This window comes from Tachyglossus aculeatus, chromosome 3, assembly GCF_015852505.1.
Source record: "Tachyglossus aculeatus isolate mTacAcu1 chromosome 3, mTacAcu1.pri, whole genome shotgun sequence".
Classification (NCBI taxonomy): Eukaryota; Metazoa; Chordata; class Mammalia; order Monotremata; family Tachyglossidae; genus Tachyglossus; species Tachyglossus aculeatus.
The window spans coordinates 33,092,311-33,112,656 of record NC_052068.1 but is presented as its reverse complement, the minus strand read 5'-3'; the positions used below and the strand labels follow the sequence as shown (position 1 = coordinate 33,112,656).

Below are 20,346 nucleotides of genomic sequence, written 5' to 3'. Positions count from 1 at the left end.
AGGACAGGCAAGAACGAGGCACAGTGAGGAAGTTAGCAGCAGAGGAGTGGAGGGTGTGGGCTGGGCTGTAGAAGGAGAGAAGGAAGGTGAGGTAGGAGGGGGCGAGGTGATGGACAGCCTTGAAGCCGAGAGTGAGGAGTTTTTGCTCGATTTGTTGGTTGACAGGAAACCACTGGAGATTGTTGAGGAGGGGAGTAAGATGTCCAGAGTGTTTCTACACAAAGATAATCCAGGCAGCAGAGCGAAGTATAGACTGAAGTCGGGAGAGGCAGGAGGATGGGAGATTAGAGAGGAGGCTGATGCAGTAATCCAGTCGGGACAGGATGAGAGACTGAACCAGCAAGGTAGCAGTTTGGATGGAGAGGAAAGGGTGGACCTTGGCAACGTTGCGGAGGTGAGACCAGCAGGTTTTGGTGACAGATTAGATGTGTGGGGTGAATGAGAGAATGGAGTCGAGGATGACAACAAGGTTGCAGGCCTGTGAGATGGGAAGGATGGTAGTGCCGTCTACAGTGATGGGAAAGTCAGGGAGAGGGCAGGGTTTGGGAGGGAAGATTGTGTATATATGTACATATTTATTACTCTATTTCAGTAATGATGTGTATATATCTATAATTCCTTTAATTTTTATTGATGCGATTGATGCTTGTCTAGTTTTGGTTTTTGTCTCCCCCCGTTCTAGACTGTAAGCCCGTTGTTGGTAGGGATTGTCTCTACTTGTTGCTGAATTGTACTTTCCAAGCACTTAGTACAGTGCTCTGAACACAGTAAACACTCAGTAAATACGACTGAATGAATGAATAAGGCTTTGAAGTTGGGGAGAGTAATTACATGGAAAAAAGGTTGGAACACTGGATGTGCAGGGAGCAAAGCTCAGGCAAGTAGGAGCCCAGGTGGATGACCATTTTGCAGACAGCCATCTGGGTGTGAGGGAAGATTCACCCTACCTCACCCCTCCTTCATATCCCCCAAGCCCATGGGCGAAACACACTCCCTGAGGAAGAGTAAGGGCAACTTGTCTGAGGACACTAGAAAGAGCATCAGGATTGGGCTCTAACAGGAGAGAAGAAACTATGCCGCACCTGCATCCAAGCCCTCCCTCGGGCTGCAGGCTCTGGCTGCCTCTGGGGACTCTCTGGGTCAGAGGGAGGAAAGGAAATAAACTGCTTCTACCGACCCTCCGCCTGGCAATCAGCGCACGGGGTGCGAACCCTCCGCCCCGGCAGCTGAGGCCCCCGAAGGAAGGGGAGCGGGCCCCGGACCAAGGCATGGGAAGCCAGAGGCAGGCCGAGTCTGGCCCGGGCCATCCCTAGGTGCCGTGCACCTGGGAAGAGACTTGTGCAAACTTTGCTGAGGATTCTGGTTTCAATGCAAAAAAGGAAAAAAAAAAAGGAGACAGCAGTCTAAGACATGGTTGTAATTTTTTTAAATCAACACCTGAAAGGTATTCTGCAAAGGAGAAGTGGAGGAAATTGTGGATTACATGTATTAATGGCAGGATATGGTATAGGATGACACCAAATTAAAAAAAAAACTGAGGATTTCTGATCTCTGCAAGAATTTCATGTGACAGAGTGACAAGGAATACAGTGAGGCACCTCCTTCTAGGAATGTTTAATTGATGGCAACCACATGCAATAATATTATGCCTTTCTTTCATGGGGTTCAAAGCAGCTTTACATCAACTAAAAAGTTCCCAATGGGCGATTACAGGTTTTGCCAAGTTATCATAGCAAATATAAAAATACATCCTGGGATAAACTGGATAAGAATCATTCTTTCCATTTTATAACAATAATAATAATGACAATGGAATCTTAAGCACTTACTAGGTTCAAAACACTGTGCTGAGTACTGGGATAAGAACAGGATAATCAGATCAGTTACAGTCTCTGCCCCACACATCGCTTACAGTCTAAATTGGGGGGAGCGCATTTACTTAAACTCCATTTCACAGATGAGGAAATGGAGGCATGAGGAGTTGTGATTTGCCCAAGGTCACATAGCTAGCAAATGGTCGCGCTGGGATTAGAATCCGTCTCGAGTCTCAGTCCTGTGCTCTTTTCACCAAGCCACGTTGCTTCTCACTGATGGGGTAACCAGAGCCCAGAAGGCTACAAAATCATGAAGAGGCTTCCAGATCCTTCTCTCATCCCAAGGCTCTTTCAATAGTTATCGATGAAAGTTTCAATTCCCTATCTATGAAAAGCTTAATTAAACTGCCAATGGAGGAAGTCCTTCCTCTTTCCCTGTCTCTTTCCCCAAGTTTTTCCTCACCCCGGCTCAACTGCCATCTCCACACAGGTGGTCACCTTTCTTCTTCAGTGCCATATTTCCTCCTGCCTTAAGAGCCTCTCTTCTTGGATATCCCACAGAAACCCCAAACTGAACTTGTCCAAAATAGAATTCTTCATCCTCCTGCCCGAACTCTGTCTTCCCCCTCACTTCCCCATCACTATAAACAAGACCACCATCCTCCCTGACTCATAAACCCACTACCTTGGCATGACCCTCTAATCATCTCTATCTTTCAACCTGCACATTCTGTCACCAAGCCCTGTTGGTTCTTTCTTCATCCCATCTCTAGAATCTGCCTCTTCCTCTCCACTGCAACTGCTAACCTGCTGGTACTAGTGCTCGCAATAATAATAATGATGGTATTTGTTAAGCGCTTACTATGTGCAAAGCACTGTTCTAAGCGCTGGTTTATCACATTCCGCCTCGACTACTGCACCAGTCTCCTCACTGACCTCCTTGCCTCCTGTCTCTTGCCCCTCTAGTCCATACTCCACTCTCTTGCCCAGATCATCCTTCTCAAAAATCGTTCGATTCACATCTCCCCATTCACCTAAAACCTCCAAACCTGCCGATTCACCTCCGCATCAAACAGAAACTCCTTGCAATTGGCTTTAAGCCACTAAATCAGCTCTCCCTCCTACCTATCCTCTCTAATCTCACTCTATAGCCCAGCCCACACACTTTGATCCTCCAATGCCAACGTGTTCACTGCATCTTGATCGTCTTGCCAATGTCCCTTTGCCCACATTCTTCCTCTAACCCAGAACTCCTCCTACCCCTTCATATCCAAGAGACCTCTACCAATCTTCAAAGTCTTACTACAATCACATCTTCTTCAAGAAACAATCATTTTATTGAGTGTTTACTGTGTGCACAACATTATCCTAAGCACTTGGAAGAGTACAATATAACAGAGTTGGTAGACATATTCCCAGCCCACAGTAAGTAAGTTTACAGTCGAGAGGGGAAAGACAGATGACATAAATAAGTTATGGATATGTACATAAGTGCTGTGGGGATGAGGGAGGAGTAAAGAAAGGGTGCAAAGACAATGCAGAAGGGAGTGGGTGAAAGTTGGGGAAAGTTGTGGAAGAGTTTTTTTATTCTTTTATGACGTTTGTTAAGCACTTACATGTCAGGCACTGTGCTAAGCACTGGGGTAGATATAAGCTAATGAGGTTGGACATAGTTTATATGCCCCACATGGGGCTAATCCCCATGACAGATGAGGTAACTGAGGCATAGAGAAGTTGTGATTTTAATAAGGCTTTGAAGTTGGGGAAAGTGATCGACTGTCAGATACGAAAGGGAGGGAGTTACAGGCCAGAGGCAGGATGTGGGCAAGGAGCTGGCAGTGAGATACATGAGATCAAGGTTCAGTGAGCAAATGAGCATTAGAGTAGCAGTGTGTGGGCTGGGTTGTAGTAATAATAACTGTTATCATTATTATTTCGGTATTTGTGAAGCACTTACTAGATACCAGACACTGTACTTAGCACTGGGGTGGATATTAGTTAATCGGGGTTGGAAACAGTAGAAAGTTAGTGAGGTAAGGTAGGAAGGGGCAAGGTTCTTGAATGCTTTAAAGTTGAATCTTGATGAGTGGGAGAAATAGACAATGTTTCAACAGAAAAATGATCTGGGCAGTACAGTGAATTACGGACTGAAGTGGGGAGAGGCAGGAGGCAGAGAGGTCAGCAAGGAGACTGATGCAGTAATCAAGGCAGGATAGGACAAGTGCTTGGATCAACGGAGTAGCAGTTTGGATGGAAAGGAAAGGGTGGACTTGAGTGATGTTGTGAAGGTTGAACCGACAGGATCTTGTGACAGATTGAATACGTGGGTTGAATGAAAGAGAGGAGTTGTGAGACAGGGAGGATGGAGGTGCTGTCTACAGTGACGGGAGAGTCAGGGGTCTGACAGCATTTGGGTTGACTGATGGATCTTCAGAGTCTTACTAACATCACACCTCCTCCAAGAAGCCTTCCGTAACCCCTCATTTCCCCAATTATTTGCCCTCCATTCTGTGTCAACCATCCATTTGGGTCTGTACCCCTTAAACTCTTCGCTCCTGACCCCAGTCCCACATCACTTAAGAACATTGCCTTTATTTCAATGTCTGCTTTCAACACTAGCCTTTAAGTTTTCCCAAGGGCAGGATTCCTTTCTAACAACATTATTGTATTGTGCTCTCCCCCAAGCACTTACTCTAGTGCTCTGCACATAGTAAATGCTCAATAAATACCATCGATCAACTGATTATCTCTTCAACCATGGGTGAGCTACTACTCCTTACCTGAAACAGCTTTGCCCAATACTTAGTGACTGATGAGGCAGACCTGGCAGATGGATTCCACACAGAACTCCCTCCTCTCCTAAAAGGGGAGCTGCCATACGGCTATAATCCAACCACCAGGAACAGGAAAAGCAGGGGGTGGGGGGGAAATGTGTGGGGTGGGAGTGTTCCCAGCAAATCTCTTTTTCTCCTCAGCAGGCTCTAGAATCCTCCCCTCATCCAAGCCCTGGCTAGCGGGCAAAGATAGCTCTAAGCAGCTTTTAAAGGCTCTGAATACGCTTGCTGCATTAGGAATTAGAGTCCCAGGAATCTATCACAGAGGCTTTAATGAAACAATAATAATAATAAAAAAGCAACATTAACTAATCCTGTTGAAATGCTGCTCAAGTCTTCAGAGCTGTGAACTTGATTTATGTATGAAAAGAGATATACAAACAGACTAGGCTTACAACCGACATATAAGTTATTAGACACTATTTAACAAACCGCAGTGTCACCCACCTGAAACACCTTGACTACAAGCAGTCTCACCTTTCCCTTGAAAATTCATCGGAAGGGAGAGAAGACATATGTAACGGAAAACTCCCTTCTCATCTTGAAATCATCCTTTGTTTCACATTGTTCTGCAGCTTAAAGGAACCTTTTCCCGTTTCCACAGCAGAACCTCTTGGGCGGGAGTCAGTACCCCAGGAAGGTGACAAATTTGGAAAAAGGAAATCTCACCAATCTCTCCAAATGAACCAGGCTGTTTTCGTTGACCATCACTTCCAAGTCGTCATTTCTGCCCTCTTCCCCCGCAAAACAGACTCAACCCTCCTACTAAGATTGTGAGTCCCTGGTAGGATAGGGGCTCTGTCTAACCTTCATCTTGTATCTACCCTAGTGCTTAGTTCAGTGCTTGGAACATGGTAGGGCTTAATAAACATCATTATTATCACTATTATTATAAGGCCTCTCAAACACTTCTCAAACTTCCAGAGACACCTGTCAGCTATATGCCTCTCAAAATAACGCAAGATTGTTTTGTTTTTTGTTTAAGCCATCTAATTTGTCTAGGATCACTCAATTGTAAGCTCCCTGAAGAAGGATCATGTCTACCAATTCTTTTGTATCCTACTCTCTCAAGTGTTTGCTGCAGTGCTCCGCTAATAGTAACTACTCAATAAATAACACCAACTGACTGATTGTATGCATTGAGTTATCTTCCTGCATTGTAAAAGCGCACCAATTTAATTCTCATTTTCAATTTCATTAAGGCCAGCCTTAATGAGAGGAAAATCTCAGTTAAAAGGTGAGAAGATGGGAATTGGTGAGAACTGAAGAGCTGGTCCTGTAGAAAAACAATCTGGTCTCAAGGGTGAATGGAAACCGTATGATTGAAACAAATTTACCACATGCTTTATTATCCATTGCAATATCTAGATGGAGATTTTTTTTTCCAAATTTCTCTAAGAGGGAAGCCTAACAGAGGGTGCATGACCAATTCCTGGAGAAAACCTACTGTTGGGTAGACAATGTAACAGATGTGAAGATACAGTATCAATGGTATTTATAAAGTGCTTAATATGTGCATAGTACTTATTAAGTACTGGAAAAAGAGTACAATATAACAGAGTTGGTAGATGTGTCCCCTTTCTACAAGGAGCTTACAGTCTAGAGTGGGAAATGGATATTCAATTATGGGCACATCCTTAAGTGCTGTGGGGTGAATATCACATGTTTAAAGGATACAGATCTAAGTGCAGAAGTGACAGAGAGGGAGAGCAAGTAGGGAAAATGAGGGCATCTTAGAGATCTTACTCCCGGGCTTGGAGAACAGGAGTACTGGTGGTCTGACCAAGGGCTCAGAGCTCCTGAACTCTTATGCTGTGAAAATAAAACACAACCATTCCCCTGGGATAAGACAGAAGCAGCGTGGCTCAGTGGAAAGAGCCCGGGCTTGGCAATCAGAGGTCGTGGGTTCTAACCCCGGCTCTGCCACTTGTCAGCTGTGTGACTTAACTTCTCTGTGCCTCAGTTCCCTCATCTGTAAAATGGGGATGAAGACTGTGAGCCCCATGTGGGACAGCCTGATGACCTTGTATCTTCTCCAGCACTTAGAGCAATGCTTGGCACACAGTAAGCGCTTAACAAATACCAACATTATTATAAGACTCATAAAGCATTGCGGCATCAGGAGTACTGAATGAGTCATTATTCGTAATAATGGAGACACACGGAGACTATCTAGGAGGTGTCATGCTGGTTCAGGAATTTTTCATATCCCAAACTGGTGGGTTGAACCCTTCCTCCCCCCACCCCAGCTCCTTGGGTATACGCAGTCTCCCTGTCCAAGTCCGCCTGCTAGATGCCTATAGTATATGAGGCACACAGTCATTTGTGATTTTGCTAAAGGAGCTTTTAACTCCTCAAGTCAGACTGCTCCACTGAGAGCTATGGAGGAGGAAAGAGAATTTACATAGCATATACCCACACCCTTAAAAATAGTGAAAGTCCAAGACCCTGCACCCTAAGAGCACTGCCACCTCATCCTGCCCATTTTTGGACTCTTTTCCCCCCAGTTTTCTCTGAAAGCAGCTCTCCAGACAGGCAAAACTCAAAAACAGGGTGAAGTGGGGTGCAGGGGAGGGGCAAAGAGAACCAAAGCTTTCTTACCAGTCCAAGGCCGCCGCCAATTCACACGTTCCTGGGACTTCTAGATCAGGTGAGAAATAAAATAAGGCAACAGAAGGAGCCGATGGAGAGAGTCGGGAGGCAGGGTAGCCAGCCAAGTCTCAGCGCCTGTTCGGTCCTAGGAGAAAGAAAAGGGGATAGATCAGCTTTCCAATCCTCCGAGCCTCATCCCCAGGCAGGCATCGCTCCCAACCCTTCCAAATGGCCAGCGGACTGCCTGAACCGACATCCCGCTCGCCATCTGAGCTGGGAACGATCAATCCAACAATTATCTTTATTGAGCGCTTACTGTGCACAGAGCACTGTACTAAGTGCTTGGGAGAGGACAGTATAACAATAGGCACGGCATTCAGCTCATCCCAGTCAGTGGTAGTACCAACCCAAACCCAGGGATGCGGCTGGAGAATGGAAGGGAGAGGCTAGCCAAAAGGCCTGAGGGGACGGAATTTGGGCCCGGATACCCCTGGGTAGGGCCCAGGTCTTCGTTCTGTACTGTTCCCCACTTCTAGACTGTGAGCCCGTTGTTGGGTAGGGATTGCCTCTATTTGTTGCTAATTGCACTTTCCAAGCTTTACACACAGTAAGCATTCAATAAATATGACTGGATGAATGAATGAATGCTGTTCTGCTGGGCACAGCATTTAGCACACTGAGTGCTAGGAACATGCTAGACTGCAAGCTCACTGTGGGCAGGGTATATGTCTGTTTATTGTTATACTGTACTCTCCCAAGCGCTTAGTTTAGTACTCTGCACACAGTAAGCACTCAATAAACACAATTTGATGAATTAATGAATTTCAAATTGTGACCCAGCCCAGGTTTTTGCCAGCTCTGGCACCCTCTTTGAATCTGGGGCTCCCTCTTTCTCAGTGTCAGGCACTTTTGGCATAGAGAATTCTGGTCATGGCTCATGGGCAGCCAAGCAGGAATAGACAAGAAGGAAAATAACCAAGAAGTAACCTCAGGGAAACCCAGATAAAATTTAGCTTGAACAACGCCCAAGAATTCCCTGTGCAGATTACTCGGCTCCTGCAAATCTATGAGGAACTAACAAACTTTCTGCCACACACCCAAGGGTGGCTCATACAAAAATCCCAACGGAAACTGCTGCCCTAAACGACGTGAGCTACTGAGGTGGGCGGGAAACTGTAGACCACAATGTGGGCGCTTTCATGTTAACAATCATTGCTTTGGGGAGACATTGAGGGTTACTCGCACGCATTAATTCCACAGACTCAGGTTCCAGAGATGATGCTTAGATTAGGGGAGAAGAAAATAAAAGCACTATCAACACCAGGCGGTCAGAGAGCGGGGGCTGAGCTGGCTTCCCCACATAAGAGCCTTTGTGCTTTTTTTGAAGATCTTTTTGAAATATGAAGCAATGAGGCTTGGACCTGGGGTGGAGAGGCAGACTGGCCCCTTAGCTCTTTGTAGCAAGGAGAGGCAGCTGCTCCAGATACCACCCAGAGCCATCTCTCTCTCTCACAAGCACATTTCAGAGAACAGAGTCCCAAACTCCATTACAACACAGAAAGAGCCCAGGCCTAGGAGTCAGTGGGCCTGGGTTCTAATTCTGGCTCTGCCACTTCATTCACTAAGTCATTCAAACGTATCTACTGAGTTCTTACTGTGGGCAAGGCACATGCTAAACACTAAGCCTTAAATGCTTGGAATAATACAACAATAAACTGACACATTCCTTGCCCACACAGAGCTTACAGTCTAGAGGGGGAGACAGATATTAATATAAATAATTTACAGATATGTACATAAGTGCTGTAGGGCTGGGGGGTGAATAAAGGGGGGGGGGGGAAGAGGAAAGGGGGCTTTGGGGAAGGCCTCTTTGAAATATGCCTTCACTCACCTGCTATGTGACTTTGGTCAAGTCACTTTATTTCTCTTCTTTAGTCACCTCATCTGTAAAATGGGGCTTAAGACTGTAAGCCCTATATGGGACAGGGATTGTACCAACCAGATTAGATTGTATCTACCCCAAAGCTTAGAATAGTGCCTGGCAAATACTAAGCACTTAATAATGGTGGTATTTGTTAAGCATTAGGTGCCAGGTACTCTACTAAGCGCTGGGATTGACAAAAGCTAATCATGCTGGACATAGTCCCTGACCCACATGGGGCTCACATTCTTAAACTTAATACCTTAAAAAAAACCCACCAAGGGCCACATCCCTGCTACTTCCATATCAAGGCCTCGGTAGACACCAGTAGAACCTCAGCAGATTTTCTGTGATGCCCAAGAGCTCAGAATTATTTCTATCATTATAAGAGCATCAAAAGAGAAGGGCCTCAAAGAGCCTTGGGAGAGACAGTGAAACCAGTCTAGAATTTCCCATTTCAGGATTTCCTGGTACGCTCTCGTCCTTTACTCTCACCCGAGCCTGTGACTCCTCACTGCAGCTTCCAATTTCTCACTTGAGGCCAGATCCAGCCATGCAGTAGGAAACCCAGGCAGTCAGCCTTGGGGTCCACCCCAAGTCTATGAGGCACAAAATGAATTCCACATCTCAGTCTCACTTACAAGAACAACTCTTTTCCCTGGACAGAGTGATTGGAAAAGACTCCCAGAAATGCAACTCTGGGTTTTCACTCTGCCCTGCCCTCCCTAGGACAGTTAGGTTTTACTCAGCGTGGCTCAGTGGAAAGAGCACAAGCTTGGGAGTCAGAGGTCTAATCCCAGTGCTGCCACTTATCGGCTGTGTGACTTTGGGCAAGTCACTTATCTTCTCTGTGCCTCGGTTACCTCATCTGTAAAATGGGGATTAAGATTGTACGCCCCATGTGGGACAACCTGATCACCTTGTATCCTCCCAACGCTTAGAACAGTGCCATTATTATTGTTATTATTATTCTATAAGCAAGGGAAAGGGTCACAGTAAGTGGCATAATTATATCTCATCCCCAGCTGCTCTAGGATTCAGTCTCTAGGCACAAGCAGTGTGAGAAGCAATGTGGAGTAATCGATAGAGCACGGGACGGAGTTCTAATCCCTGCTCTGCCATTTCTCTACTGTATGACCTTGGGAAAGTCACTTCTTTGTGTCTCAGTTACCTCATCAGTAAAATGGGCCTTAAGACAGTGATCTCTATGTGGGACATGGATTGTGTCAAACTTAATTACCCTGTATCTACCCCAGTGCTTAGTGTAGTTATTGGCACATAGTAAGGACTTAAATACCATTAAATATAAAAGCTACGCTCCAAAGAACTACTATCACATAAATCAGTGCTTCTTAAACTAAAGGCTATGGACAGCAGAGCTAAAGCCACTTGGAAGCAACAGTGGCTAACTGTAGGAATACATGGGAAGCAGCATGGCTTAGCAGAAGGGGCACGGGCTTGGGAGCCAGAGGACGTGGGTTCTAATAATAATAATGATGGCATTTATTAAGCGCTTACTATGTGCAAAGCACTGTTCTAAGCGCTGGGGATTACAAGGTGATCAGGTTGCCCCACAAGGGGCTCACAGTCTTCATCCCCATTTTACAGATGAGGTAACTGAGGCCCAGAGAAGTTGAGTGACTTGCCCAAAGTCACACAGCAGACAACTGGTGGAGCCGGGATTTGAACCCATGACCTCTGACGCCAAAGCCCGTGCTCTTTCCACTGAACCATGCTGCTTCTAATCCCAGCTCCACCACTTGCTGGCTTTGTGACCTTGGGCAAGTCACTTAATTTCTCTGGGCCTCAGTTACCTCACCTGTAAAATGGGGATTAAAGACTGTGATCCCCCCCATAGGACAACGTGATTACCTTGTAACGATCCAGTGCTAAGAATAGTGCCTGGCACATAGTCAGTGCTTAACAAATACCAATAAACCCCTTCCCACATACTCCCCCTCCAAATCCCCTCCTACACCCAACTCCATGCCTTTCAGCCATTGGGGTGTGCTGCATACCAAGAGGTGAAAAAAACTTTGACTTTTGAGAGCTTGGGGGGAGTGCGGGAGGAGAGCAGGAAAGGAGGGGCATGGCAATGAGTGGCACGGGGGACTTAAGGAGGTCAAGAACACAAAAGTTTTGAGAACCACTGGCGGAAACAGACTGAGCTACTGAACCCAGAATGTGGTAAGCACAGAAACAAATAAACAAGCGAACCAGGAGTCTTCTTTTTTTCTTCTATGGTTTTTAGGTGCTTACTAAGTACCATGCACTGTACTAAGTGCTGGGGGAGATACAAGGTTGGACACAATCCAGATCTCACATGGGGATCACAGTCTTAACCCCCATTTTACAGATAAGGTAACAGGCACAGAGAAGCAAAGTGATTTTTCCAAGGTTAAACAGCAGACAAGTGGCAGAGCCTGGATTAGAACTCAGGTCCTTACGACCCCCTGGCCCTTGCTCTATCCACTGTATATATGTATATATGTCTGTATATATGTATATATGTTTGTACATATTTATTACTCTAGTTATTTATTTTACTTGTACATATCTATTCTATTTATTTTATTTTGTTAGTATGTTTGGTTTTGTTCTCCGTCTCCCCCTCTTAGACTGTGAGCCCACTGTTGGGTAGGGATTGTCTCTATATGTTGCCAACTTGTACTTCCCAAGCGCTTAGTACAGTGCTCTGCACACAGTAAGCGCTCAATAAATACAAGTGATTGATTGATCCACTATGCAATGCTGCTTCTCCTTCTCTCTCTCCTGATTTCCCCCACTCAGCACTGGTCTAAATCACTCCTGAGCACTAAGCACTGGATCACACTCCTTCAGAAAGAGTCCTGGGCTGCTACTAGGGCCAGTGGCCTCCAGGAAGGATAATAATAATAATAATAATAATAATAATAATAATAATACTGTTGGAATTTGTTAAGCGCTTACTATGTGCCAAGCACTATTCTAAGCACTGGGTAGATGCAAGGTAATCAGGTTGTCCCACGTGGGGCTCATAGTCTTAATCTCCATTTTACAGATGAGGTAGGGGAAAGGGAGAGAGAGATTCTGGCCCAGGATTCCCCAAATTTCCAGTACGGAGACATGGAAAGAAGTCAGTGAGCTCCTTCCTCCTTACTTATCCTCACTCCTATCCCACTACAACCTGGACTGCACAGATGGCTCCTCTAACGCTAAAGTGTGTCTTACTCATGTCCTCCCTGCTCATGTCCTCCTTCCTACAGGGAACTCCCCCGCTCACCATGGAGACCTCCACTCTCCCCATCTTCAAAATCCTAATAAAATCACATCTCCTCAAGGAAGTCTTCCCTGACTAGTCTCTCATCTCCCAACCACTGGGTCACCTTGGCACTTGAGTCCTTATCCCTTAAGCATTCACATACCTATCCTTATACTGGATCAATTACATTCACTGGGTACTTACTGTATTAAGTGTTTGGGAGTGCTTCCCCCTACCACCACGTGTCAGCTGTGTGACTCTGGGCAAGTCACTTCACTTCTCTGTGCCTCAGTTACCTCATCTGTAAAGATTAAGACTGTGAGCCCCTTGTGGGACAACCTGATCACACTGTATCCTCCCCAGCGCTTAGAACAGTGCTTTGCACATAGTAAGCACTTAAATGCTATCCATTATTATTATTATTATTACCAGTCATTAATTTTAGTGTAAGTCTCCCCCAGGCTCCTCCACTAGATCATAAGCCTCTTGAAGGTAGGGACTCTGTCCACTAATTCTATTGTATTCTCCCAAGAACTTAGTCCAATGCCGTGCACACAGTAAAGGCTCGATAAATGTTATTAATTGATTGAACTGATGGAACCAAACAATGGTCCTTTTTTAGCATTTACTGTGTGCAGGGGACTGAACTAAGCACTTGGGGGACTACAATACAGAGTTAGTAGACATTTTCCCTGCCCACAGTGAGCTTAAAGTCCACCTACATAACTGTTCAGATAGGCACCTCGCCACCCTCTCTCCTTGGGGCATTTTCCTAGTCAGGATTTATTGACATCCTCGATGTGATCCTGATGGTGGAAAATACTGGGAAAGGGACAGGGGAAGGAAGACATCTTTAAGGGAAATAAATGCCCATTTTGTAGTAGGCGGTGACACCAGTGAAATGTGTACCGCTCTTTCCTTCTTAATTATCTATTAAAATAAAATATCAAGTGCTCCTGTCAGTCTTACATTGAAAAGTTTTTACTGACACAATCCAAACCGCCAGCCGGAGCAAATTAAGAATTGTAATCCTAGACAGATGGATGAATTGGATCTGCTAAAAATCTCACAATACACTGACTGCTACTCCCACAGAAATAAGGCAACTTTTACTTAGGGGAGCAGCCCCTTCCAAGAACCCCTGGAGATGTGCTATGCAGGCGGGGAGGGGAAGAGGAAAGAATGATAAAACTAGGTAGGAAAGAGATCCAAAAAACTAGAGTTCCAAAAACAAGCCCACCTCAGCCATTCCCCGTACCCAGAGAACCACACCAAAACCAGGGCATTCTCCTCCCCAGAGCGCTAAGAAAGAAGCACACACTAACTATCTGCTAGGCACTGTACTAAGCGCTACAGGGAATACAAGCAAATCGGGTTTAGACACAGTCCCTGTCCCACATGGGGCTCTTAATCCTCATTTTACAGCTGAGGTAACAGGCACAGAGAAGTGAAATGATATGCCCAAGGTCACACAGCAGACAAGTGGCAGAGCTGGGATTAGAACCTAGATCCTTTTTTATATAATGATGGCATTTATTAAGCGCTTACTATGTGCAAAGCACTGTTCTAAGCACTGGGGAGGTTACAAGGTGATCAGGTTGTCCCATGTGAGGCTCACAGTCTTCATCCTCATTTTACAGATGAGGTAACTGAGGCCCAGAGAACTTAAGTGACTTGCCCAAAGTCACATAGCTGACAATTGGTGGAGTCGGGATTCAAACCCATGACCTCTGACTCCAAAGCCCGGGCTCTTGACTCCCATACCTGTGCTCTATCCACTAGACCATGCTGCCTCTCACCCTGGGACACAGCCAGAGAGAGTGGAGGATTATGTTGCTAACTTGTACTTCCCAAGTGCTTAGTACAGTGCTCTGCATACAGTAAGCGCTCAATAAATATAATTGATTGATTGATTTCCAGAACTGAGTTCAAGAAAAGGGAATGTGAGAGGGTCCCTGTTTACAGGGATCCCCTCCACCACCCCCCAAAACACCCACAGCAGCTTGTGCCAGGTTTCCCTTCTCGGGCAGGGAGATCTGTGCCAGTCTTTCTGGCAGGAGCCAGTTCTCTTCCAGCTTGGTCATCGCTCTCAGCAACTTCAAGAGATAACATTTTTGCTCTCTAGAAGCCCAGCAGAGGCTGAAAAACAGTGACCACCACCAAAACAGATACATGAATTAAAAACACCCAACCTCCGAGTCATTGGTTCAGGACACATCTCTCTCCCTCGGTGTCCAGGATTTCTTTAAATACCTAAACCTACAACCTCTAAAAAAAACCCCCAAAACCAGCAGTTTAATCATTTAGCCTGTTAAACTAGAGGCTGTAAAATGGGTGCTATTTCTTAAAAACATACGAAATGGGTATTCAATTATTGATAACCATTAAACAGGGAAAAAAAATTAAATGCGCTCAGCTTTTATCAATCATTCATGCGGTTTCCACAGGGACATTTCCTGGGTAGCTATCACATAGCACCATGCAAAGAGCTCAGCTCTTGGCAGGTCTGAATTTCATTTGCAATGGATGAAGGGGAAGAGAAACAAACAAACTAAAAAGGAGATTGGGAGGGAGGGAGAGGGTCTGCTCCCTCACAGTGAAAAAAAGCAGCAGGAAGAGAATGCCAGAATCCTGGCGGTCAATGGACTGTGTGCAATCCCACAACCTAACCCTCCAGGCTGGGTCTCAAACCTAAGAGGACAAGAACGCACCCGGTTTTCCAACTCCCTCCCCTGCTTCTCTGGGGAAGGGGATCCTATGACCTTCTCCAGTCACCCATTCCAGTGTCTAATAACCCTCCCTGTCAGGAAGTTCTTCTTTACAGCTCACTTACAGAAGACCATAAGAAATGTTTTACTGGGTCAGCCCAATGGCTTCTCCAGACTGATGATCTATCTGTCTCTGACAAGAACAACAAAACTCTCCTTAAATTTTTCGTTAGGTTTACAGCCACACACCCCTACTTCTCCCACTAATATTCCTTCCAGGACCTCCTGCCCAGGAATCTAGTTGAATCGAGGGAAGCAGCGTGGCCAAATGGCAAAAGCACGGTCTTGGGAGTCAGAGGACCTGGGTTCTAATCTCCCTTCCACCACTTGTCTGCTGTGTGACCTTGGGCAAGTCACAACTTCTCTGTGCCTCAGTTTCCTCAACCTTAAAATGGGGATACTTGGTTTCCCTCCTACTTGGATGGTGAGGCCCATGTGGGATAGGGACAGCATCTGACCTAATTAACTTAGAGAAGCAGTGTGGCTTAGTGGGAAGAGCCCGGGTTTGGGAGTCAGAGACTGTGGGTTCTAAACCCGCCTCTGCCACTTGTCTGCTCTGTGACCTTGGATAAGTCACAATTTATCTGTGCCTCAGTTACCTCATCTGTAAAATGGGGACTAAGACGGTGAACCCCATGTAGGACATCCTGATTACCTTGTATCTACTTCAGCACTTAGAACAGTGTTTGGCACATAGTAAGCACTTAAATACCATCATCATCATTATCAACTTGTACCTATCCCAGGGTTTTTGACATATAGTAAGTGCTTAAATACCACAGAAAAGGAAGCACTCAATAAATGTGTCCCAAAAGTTCTCTAAGGTTAGGACCATAATATGCAGGTTACCCCAGCAGGAATCATAATATTGGGGTACCAAGAGGCTGCCTGATTCTCCTCTCCCTTATGGAGCCAGAGTCCCAGAATAAATCCAGCTTGCTCACAGCCCAGCATACCCCATCATGTCCAAGCTGCTACAAGTTCCCTGTTGACCAGGAGTGCAGAAATCAAAGGATGAGTTTCCATTTGTGAGAAAATGCTAATTAAGCCTTTTTTTAAAAAAAAAAAAACAACAGTATTTGTTAAACACTTACTATGCACCAGGTACTTATCTAAGAGCCGGGTCAGATACAGGGTAATGGGGCTCACAGTCTTAATCCCCATTTTACAGATGCAGAAACTGAGGCACTGAGGAGTGAAGTGACTTGCCCGAGGTCACATAGCAGAGGAGTGGCAGAGCCAGGATTACAACCCAGGTCTTTCTGATTCCCAGATCTGGGCTCTGACCACTAGACTACACTGCTTCTCTGAATTCTATCAAATTAAAGGTACTTATTGAGCACCTACTGTATGTAGAGCACTGTATACTACAAGTAGTAGATGTGTTGCCTGCCCTCAAAAATTAGAGGAAGAGAAATGTTGATGGAAACAGAAAGAGGTTCAGGCTCCTCTTTCTCCCTCCCCAGCACCCCCCTTTCTCTATCCCCAGCCTGCTTTGCATTCTTGAACTCATTTCAAAAAAGCTGGAGAGAGTAGAAGAGAAGGCAGTGCCAAATGTTGATAGCACCCTAGCCAGGAAAAGCTGCTGTCACAGGAAAACATTTTGAAGCAAGTGTTTATTTATAATCAGAGCCGGCTCTTCCAATAGGAAAATGGAATTTTTAACAGAGTTCAAATTTCAAACCAATAACAATAATAATGGCATTTGTTAAGTGCTTACTATGTGCCAAGCACTGTTCTAAGCACTGGAGGGCATACAAGGTAATCAGGTTGTCCCACAAGGGGCTCACAATCTTAATCCCCATTTTACAGATGAGGTAACAGGCACAGAGAAGTTAAGTGACTTGCCCAAAGTCACACGGCTGACAAGTGGCAGAGCCGGGATTAAAACCCATGAACTCTGACTCCCAAACCTGGGCTCCTTCCACTGAGCCACGGTGCTTCAATATCCCTATCTGAACCCAGAGAATAAGGAGGTCCCTGCTTCTCAGAGAACTGAGAGAGAGGAAGCTGATGACCTTCACCTTAAAAGAAAATTTACTCACTGGACCCCAAGATTGAAAGAGTAAAAAAAAGAGTTCTCCCAAACCAAGCAGTCTGCTTTCCTGTGGCCCTGAGAATCAGCCCCAGAGTAAGGGAAGGAAGAAGAAAGCACTGCCATGCCTGTCTTCGATCTGGAGATGCTCAAATCTCGGAAGCAACATTCCAGCAACTGGTAGGATACATAATCATAATAATAATAATATTTGTTAAGAGCTTAATATGTGCCAGGCACTGTACTAAGCACTGGGGTGGACACAAGCAAACCGGGTTGGACACAGCCCCTGTCCCAGATGGGGCTCCCAGTCTCAATCCCCATTTTACAGATGACACCTTCCCAGTGGTACTCAGTAGGTAACTTCATCTGACTGACCTGAACATTGAGACACTAAATCTACCTGACTTCCCTGCCTAAACTCTAAATTTATGGCATTCGTTAAGCGCTAATTACATGCCAGACACTGTACTAAGCACCGAGGAAGATGGAGAGTTGGACACAGTGGGGCTCACTATTGTAATCCCCATTTTACAGAGGAGGTAACAGGCTCAGAGAAGTGAAGTGACTTGCCCAGGATCACACAGCAGACAAATGGCAAAACTGGGATTAGAACCCAGGTTCTTTTGATTCCCAGGCCCTTGCTTTATCCACAGACCATGCTGCTTCTCAAATAAGTATGATTTCAGGGCCCAGGCCCACCCTGACCAGAAGAAGGTTTATGAAGTAGTCACTTAACTGCACTGTGCCTCAGTTACCTCATCTGTAAAATGGGGATTAAAATTGCAAGCCCCACATAGGACAAGCTGGTTACCTTGTATCTACCCCAGCATCTACAACAGTGCTTGGCACTTAGTAAGCACTGAAATACCATTATTATTATTATTATGAGAATTGGAAAGAAGAACATAAATATTTTTTATGGTATTTTTTAAGAGCTTACTCTGTGCCAGGCGCTGAACTAAGCACGGGGATAGCTAAAAAATAATAGGGTTGGAAACAGTTCCTGTCCTACATGGGGCTCACAGTTTTAATGCCCACTTTACAGATAACGGAGGTACAGAGAAGTAAAGTGACTTGCCCAAGGTCACAGAGCGGGCAGAGCTGGGATTAGAACCCGGGTCCTTTGACTCCTAGGCCCGTGATTTTTCCACTAAGTCATGTTGCTTCTTCTGCTTCACCCTTTCTTCACGCTATTTGGAGCAGATCAAAATCCCAGGTCAAACTTGCAGGGCATCACCTTCAGCAAAACCAAGGGAATAAAAGAGGAAGAGCCACTGGATACATGCCACTGCCTTTGGGCACAAATGCAACTAAAACCACCCAGAGAGCTGTGTTGTCTCTTTCTTTGCCGAATCTCCTGAGAATCAGTAAGCTTCCCTAGTAGCATCTTCCAGGCTCACAAGACCCATATGGTGAACTCTCCTCCCTGCTCCAAGTGAATACACTTCCTCTAACTAGCTGGAGAAGTCCTCAACATCAACGAGATGAGGCCCTCATTTCAAAGCTAAACAAATGGAGGGAAAGGACAAACGTGTGAGCCTCCACATCTGCACTAGAAGACACATTTTTGTTATATTAATAATCCTCAATAATAAAATTACGCACTTGGTACTCGACAGAATCTATTTGAGATATGAGCCCTCCCTGAAGGGAAGATGATAAAGAGCAATGGTTTGTCAGTCACCCCCTCTAAATTGGGTGTCAGGGCAATCCTTGGCTTTAATTTTTAACTACTTGCTAAATGGACTTTAAGGAGGAGAGAATGAGAAGGGGAGATGAGAAGACTGTGAAATCTTTCACAGGATGAGCAAATGCCCATCCATGATGTCTGCAAACAGCTTCAGATTGGGTTGTTGCAGTACAATGGTTTGTGGAGGCAAGAACAGTGCTTCGCACATGTTAAGTGCTTAACAAATGCCATTATTATTATTATTATTATTATTATTATTACTACTAGAAAGGAGTGGATTGGCTCAAAGTGGCCAATTTCTCCAGTGATGAATACTCATCAACAGGGTAGCATTTTGGGAAGTAGATTAGATGGCCTGGAGTGAGGAGCAAGTTGGGGGGGGGGGGGCAGGGGAGGAATCCTTCCTGCCCCAGGGAGCCATTGACCCTTCCCCTCCAGCCCCACGGAGTAATTTCTAAGTATTGACTTTATTAGAACCATTTAAGGAAAATTTGAGCAGCAAATGAGGCCACATTTTCAATTGCTGTTTATAATCTGGTCTTGAAAGCCAAGGACTTCTGGATTTTTATCCAACTGACCCAAATCTAAACTTCTTCCTCGCTTTGGGCCTCAGTTATATGAAGATAAGAGCTGGTCCTTTCCTACCTCTCGGGGTCGGTAAGGGAGCAGGGGAGGGGGTTTGAAAGGGACCACTGTTACCATTTGCTTTGCCCCTCTTCCTCTTGGGGCCCCTTGGAACCAGGAAGGGGGAAAATGGAGCCAGGATGTGTTTTGTATTGGTTTTTCTCCCCTTCACTGTCCCTTGGGGCAACTTGTTTGGCCCCTTCAGGCAACTTGTTTGGCCCCTTCCCTAACCAGATTTCAGGTGAGGCATCAGGGCCGGCTCAACTCCACCTCTGGACACCAGTGAGACCAAGCAGAGTGTCAGTGTCCTCCAAATCAATCAATCAATTGTATTTATTGAGCACTTACTGTGTGCACAGCACCGTACTAAACGCTTGGGAAGTACAAGTTGGCAACATATAGAGACAGTCCCGACCCAACAGTGGGCTCACAGTCTAGAAGACTGTGTACATGAGAAGCAGCGTGGCTCAATGGAAAGAGCCCAGGCTTGAGAGTCAGAGGTCATGGGTTCAAATCCCAGCTCTGCCAATTGCCAGCTGTGTGACCTTGGGCAAGTCACAACCTTTCTGGGCCTCAGTTGCCTCATCTGTAAAATGGGGATTAAGGCTGTGAGCCCCACGTGGGGCAACCTGATCACCTTATATCTACCCCAGTGCTTAAAAGAGTGCTTTGCACATTGTAAGCGCTCAACAAATGCCATTATTATTATTATAGCTGTCATTTTCTGATTCATACTAATGTCTGTCTCCCCCTCTAAACTGTAAGCTCGTTGTGGACAGTGAGTGTGTCTTCTTCTTATATTGTTCTCTCCCAAGCACTTCGTA

At 45.5% G+C, this 20,346-nt stretch overlaps 1 protein-coding gene across 3 annotated transcripts in view; it reads right to left on the bottom strand.

Annotated features, from left to right (window-relative positions):
• ZMIZ1 (zinc finger MIZ-type containing 1) overlaps positions 1-20,346 on the bottom strand; it is a 538,822-nt gene that overhangs the window by 465,237 nt on the left and 53,239 nt on the right. For all 3 annotated transcript variants that reach the window (XM_038743493.1, XM_038743494.1, XM_038743496.1), the window contains exon 2: positions 7,250-7,385. The gene's annotated coding sequence lies outside the window, so the exon portion shown is untranslated. The remainder of the gene's footprint in view (positions 1-7,249; positions 7,386-20,346) is intronic.